This window comes from Pinus tabuliformis, chromosome 2_1 (assembly GCF_031772625.1).
Source record: "Pinus tabuliformis cultivar Carrire ecotype Pingquan chromosome 2_1, CPIR1, whole genome shotgun sequence".
Taxonomy (NCBI): domain Eukaryota; kingdom Viridiplantae; phylum Streptophyta; class Pinopsida; order Pinales; family Pinaceae; genus Pinus; species Pinus tabuliformis.
Genome location: NC_142299.1, coordinates 611,438,580 through 611,444,796, shown reverse-complemented (window position 1 = coordinate 611,444,796; position 6,217 = coordinate 611,438,580).

Genomic DNA, 6,217 nt, shown 5'->3' with positions numbered 1-6,217 from the left:
TTTGTAACATTTGAACATTATTTTGAAAGAAAATTACTCTTGAAAATTTGAAGGGGAAGCTTCCATCAAGCTAAAATATGTACTAGATAAAAATGCGACCACTCTATTTTTAAGGTATTTTCAATATTATCTCTACTAAGAAAATATATTAACCATAAATGGATTTTTAATGTTAAATTATGTTGATAGATACAAATATTTTGTTGTTCCCAATGTATAGAAAACGTAGAGCTGGAAATTTTATGATAAATCATAAACAACAAGAATGGTTATAAGGTTGTTGAATTAGAAATAAATTTTCGTAATTAGAAAGAATGAGTAACAAGTTATGACAAATCATAAACAATGAGAATGGTTAGAAGGTTGCTGAATTAGAAATAAATTTTCGTAATTAGAAAGAATGAGTAACAAGTTATATGGATAATCAGAAAGAAATTTTAATAATATTATATTCATTAAATATACCATAGACTCATACTCCACTAATTTTATTGAAATATTTGTCTTCGCACATAAACAATTTCATATTATTTTAGTCTAAACACTCGACTTAGATGTTGATTTCAATTAAATTTTCATTAAAAAAAAATCTAAAATGAAAAATAAACCCCACCATCAAAACCCCATTGTTCTCAGGTTCAGTGGATGAATGGAATCATTGTGACCATGATAGATGACATTTTTTTTTTTTCTCAATGATGGAACAATTTCTATAATAAATTTCGAATTATACATTAAGTTACATTTAATTTCTTTGTAAACAATCTACAAAGACATGTGGTTGCTTTGACTCGTTGTACGTGTGAATATACAGTGCGTTTACATTTGCTTGGCATGTCTTTACTATATGTAGTGTTTATGGCTGGACCAAATTAAATATGTTTACAGTCAATCGCAGGAAAGAATACACTGCACAAAACAAAATCCAAAATCCAAACACTGGACACTAGACTCGTGACTGGTCTGTACAAAAAGAACATGAAAAACAAGGTAGAAAATGGGCAATTTCTTGGCACAAACTTCAAAATTGGTAACAAATTGCTGTTAAATCTCGTCTTCTAGTTCTTCCTCCTCCTTTGGATAATCTTCATCATCATTGGTGTCAGTGTGCAAGAAATCGTCAATGGGCATCCAAGTGTGCTTATGCCGGATTGTCCAATCTATGGCTTGGAAAACCCACAAGTAGTAATTCATGGTTCCAAATATGGAGCAATGCCAATACCTCGGGCCTCCTACAACCGACGTACCAGCAGAGGCGCAATCTGACGCACCGAGGTCACAATTTGCACCACTCCACCATGAACTTGGCTTCTAGATGCGATTCTAGTGGAAGGATGTTGCATTTGAAGTCGCTCAGGAGCGGGCATGATCAAAGAGGCGAGGATGAGAATGCAAGATTTAGGGACGTTTTGGTTATGAAATTTTTCATCGATGTCAGTTGCAAGGATTACAGATTCTATTGTGATTTTGAGTACTAAGGTGGGTACGTCGAAGCTAGTTCTCAGGTCTTTTCCTAAACCAAGAATCGACGACCTTCTATGACATTCTTAGAAATGTCATAGCCATCCTAAAGGAAATGGCCAAGATCTAACAGGGCATTGATGTGGCCAAGAAAGGCCACCTGAACGAATGCAGTCCAATTTTAAATATTGCAATACTCTTGTCTAATTTTCTTAAGCCGTTAATAGGTGTGTCATTTACAGGTTTTCTTGCCAACGCTCTGCAACTCTTTTGGAGGTACCAATGAGACGATCGACGATAATTATATCTTCTAACACAGGAAAAATCAATGATTCATAACAAGAAAAAGTGGCATGGAGGGAAGTTCCTCTTAAAGGAAACGCCTTGCCTCATAATTAAAAAATTTCTTATATTTTCACTTTGGAGAGATGTATAATTTATTCCATTCTAAATATGGAGTTAATATATATTATCTAAAAAATAATAATAACAAAATTTATGTAAGTGTAGCTTGCAAATCAAATAAAAAAACAAACATGTTGAGGAAAATATTTTAATATCATATTCCTTCAATGTTTAATATGGAGTTGACATATAATATTTACAAAATATTAATAACAAAAATAATACTATATATGTATGTAATATTTTAAAAAATGTTAATAATTAACAAACATATATATATATATATATATATATATATATATATATATATATATATATATATATATATATGGGGATTGTTTTCTACTTTGGAATATGAAGAGGTATGTATTAACATTTTGATGTGGAGATTATGAATCATCAATGAAATATATATATAGAGGGGGATTGTTTTCAACTATGGAATATGAAGAGGTATATATTAACATTTTAATGTGGAGAATATGAATCATCAATGAAATATTTCAATGTCAACTATGTATATATTATATAAAATGAGTAGAAATAAAAAAAATCTTATACTTAAAACATTTTAGTAGTGCTTTTCTAAAAAATAGCATAGATCCATCTTAATTCTAGATCTATTAGGAGTCAAAAGTAATCAAATCTCTCGAGGTGGAAACCTTAAAGTAATCAAATCTCTTGAGGTGCAAACATTTCCTCAAGTTTTACACTAAAAAAGAAATATGCATCTTGAGAAATTTGATTAATCAAATTTCTCAAGGTGCAAACCTTTCCTCAAGTTTTACACTAAAAAATAAATATGCATCTTGAGGAATTTGATCCCTCTACATTTTTGATAAATCCAAAATTAAAATAAATCTTCATAATAAATTACCACACAAAATTTGAATTAAAAATAAAATAAAAATCATAACATAAACATAACTCATAACCTAATTTGATATTATAAAATCAAGAAGAAAATTTTTAGATTCACAATAATAAGAGATGAACTGAATCTACATTATGGGAAATAGATCTATTGGTTTATCTTTGATCTACTGCTTAAAAATTTGACCCACTGAGCTCTAGTGAGTTTACTCACCTACCCCAGATGGGGTGAGCTCTGCAACTTAAGAAAGGTTTGAAGTTGGTGCCAAGCCTGGTTTTAGGGTTCTATGGTAGGTCGTACAGGGGGGAGCGTCGCTCCCTCCTACAGTCAAGCCATAACGAAGGGAGGCAAGGAGGCAAGAGGGAAGTAGTTCAAAATACCAATGGAAAAGAGATCAGAAACAAGAGGCAAGGAAACAGTGGGAACTAATGACATCCAAAATCAAGAAGAAAAATAACGGATAACGAATCAAGAAAGGGAGAAGGAAGGCAATAGCAGGAAAATACCTCATACGAAAAATACGAGAGTCTACAAACCCTAATCGAGCGTCATCCCTAGGGTCATATTAAGTGATCCAACAATTCAAGTGCATAGGGACCATATGAAAGAACATGCGATCATATGCAAGTTTATGGGGTTATGGCCAACGAAGAAAGCTCTATACATCTGGATTAGGAGCCATTGGAAGCCTAAGGGAGAAATACATTTGCATCTAGGTTCTGAGGGATTCTTCACAGTGGTGTTTGTGAGCCTAAAGGAGAAAGATAGAGTGTTTGAAGGGGGACCTTACTTCTACGTTGCGACAAGACTCTACATGCACCCATGGATGATGAAATTCGTTCCGGAACGTGAAACATTCACATCTGTACCAGTTTGGATCACACTATACTCATTACCTCTGGACTATTGGCAACCAGAATCCTTGAAAACTATTGGAAACAAGCTAGGGCATTTTATGAAAATATCAGAGGCAACTCTCAAAGGTAAATATACCTCCTTTGCCTGAATATGTGTGGAAATGGATTTATTTGGAGCCCTTTTGGAAGCAATAATCTTAGAAGTATAAGATGAGGAATGGGTGCAAATGATAGACTATGAGCACATATCATTCAGATGCTGCAAATGTCATGAACATGGACATCTATTCAGAGACTGTCCCACAAACATGGTAGAAAGCAATGGGAAAACCTCTATGGACAATGATCATGAGGGTTTTACCAAGGTTGGGAGTAAAGGGAAAGGGGGTAAATGATCACATAAGAAAACGAGTTAAGAGAGATAGAAAAAACACAATAGTTTCAAAATCCTAGAGGATATGGAGGAGAGCATGGAGACAACCCAAGTTAAGGAGAACATCCCCAAGGAGCAAGGTATGGAAGCTGAAATGGAGGACATCCCAGTAAACAACCAACAGACAGAGGAGATACAAATAGCATGGAGATTAGCGAGGACCATGAGAGGACCCCAAGTGAGGCAGGTACGGAGGATCATGAACTGCAGGAGATTCTAGACAGGGAAAATCTAGATCTAGAACAATTTCTGGAGCAAGGAAAAAACAAAGGAGTAGACTCATTGCCAAAAGAAGACTATGATCAAGTCCAACAAATCTATCTATGGAGGGCACAATCGAAGGGAAATGGGGTCAAAAGAAACCACGAAAGCCAAGAGCAGAGTTGGATCAAAATGATGGAGAACCAATATACATAATCTCCAAAAAACTCAGGAAGGAAAAGAGGAAGGAAAAGACAGAATGAACTGCTAACCGAATCTGGGAAACAACTGATTAACTCAGGTAAGATGAAATATCTTACTAGCTATTCTTTTACCAACCTTTCTTAATGAAGCTTACAACCTGGAATATTAGTGGTTTAGGTAGTAGAAGGAAACAGAGAAATCTAAGTAATAGAATAAAAGAGGTAGAACCAGATATGGTATTTATTCAAGAGACAAAATGTTCAGTGGAGAAAATAAGGGAAATTCACAATAAATGGTTAATCAAGTATGATTATCTAGAGGTTAAAGCTAATAACTCTGCAAGAGGGATTCTCACATTGTGGGATCCACAGAAATTGGGAATCCTAGATGCTGAAGCATCTAGGAGCTATCTTTCTTTGGTGTGTAGTCCCGTAGGTGACAAGGAAACTTACATGTTAACTGATGCATATGGCCGTCAACAGCAAGCAGATAAACTCAAGCTTCTCACCTCCTTGGAAGGGCTCAGAGCTCGTTACCCCAACATACCCTAGATACTAGCAGGGGATTTCAATATGATAAGATCTCTTTCGGAAAAAAAAGGAGGCACGAGACAGCTTGGTAGGGACTCTGAAGCCTTCCAAGATTTCCTCATGAACATGGGACTGGTGGACACAGAGACTATAAATGGAACCTTCACTTGGAACAACAAAAGAGGAGGGGTTTCCCAAGTGGCATCAAAACTGGATAGGTTTATTGTTTCTGAGGATCTCATACTCACAGGATCAGCAATCACAACATCCATTCTGCCCTTTGGAGGCTCGGATCATTGGCCTGTACAGCTAGAGGCGTCCTTTATGGGCACTCCGAGAAATAGGTCGTTTAGATTCGAAAATGCTCGACTCTCTCACCCCAATTTCACCAGTAACAACGCCACTTGGTGGAAGGAGGATTTGAATATTCAGGGTACCAAGATGTACATGCTCCAACAGAGATTGAAACATATCAAATCCAAACTTAAGGACTGGAACAAAAAAGAATTTGGGGATATCATCAAGGCCAGAAAGAGTATGGAACAAAAAATCCAGGTAATCAATCAGATCAACATCAAAAAGGGCTTCAATGAGGAAAGAAAAAACCTAACTGATTCTCTGCAGAAAGAATGGGAAGAGCGTTTCCTACAAGAGGAAACATTTTGGAGACAAAAATCCAGAATTCAATGGATCAAAGAGGGAGAAAGGAACACCAAGTTCTTCCACAAATCCACTATGGCCCACAGGGCACACAACAGAATCACAAAGCTAAAGGATTCTCAAGGCATTGAGCTTGTCGCTCACAAGGACATGGAATCGACCCTAGTACAACACTTCTCTAACATTGCAAAGGAGCCAATGGAAGACAGAACTAGGTTCATTGATAAGATCACTCAGCACATTCCCAAGTTGGTCACAAGGGAGGACAACCATAATCTCAACAGGCCAGTCTCGGAAGAGGAGATCAGTGAGGTGATCGAGGATATGCAGAATGGAAAAGCACCAGGCCCAGATGGTTTCAATGTTGATTTCTTCAAAGCCTGCTGGGATACAGTCAAATAAGACATCCTTGAGGTGGTGGAAGACTCAAGACAACACAAAAAGGTTCTGAAAGCTCTGAATGCGACCTTTATAGCTTTGATCCCCCAAAATGAGAATTCTATTACTCCGGAGGGATTTAGGTTCATCTCCTTAAGTAATGTGGTGTATAAAATTATCTCCAAAGTGATAGCCAATAGACTTAAGCCACTGC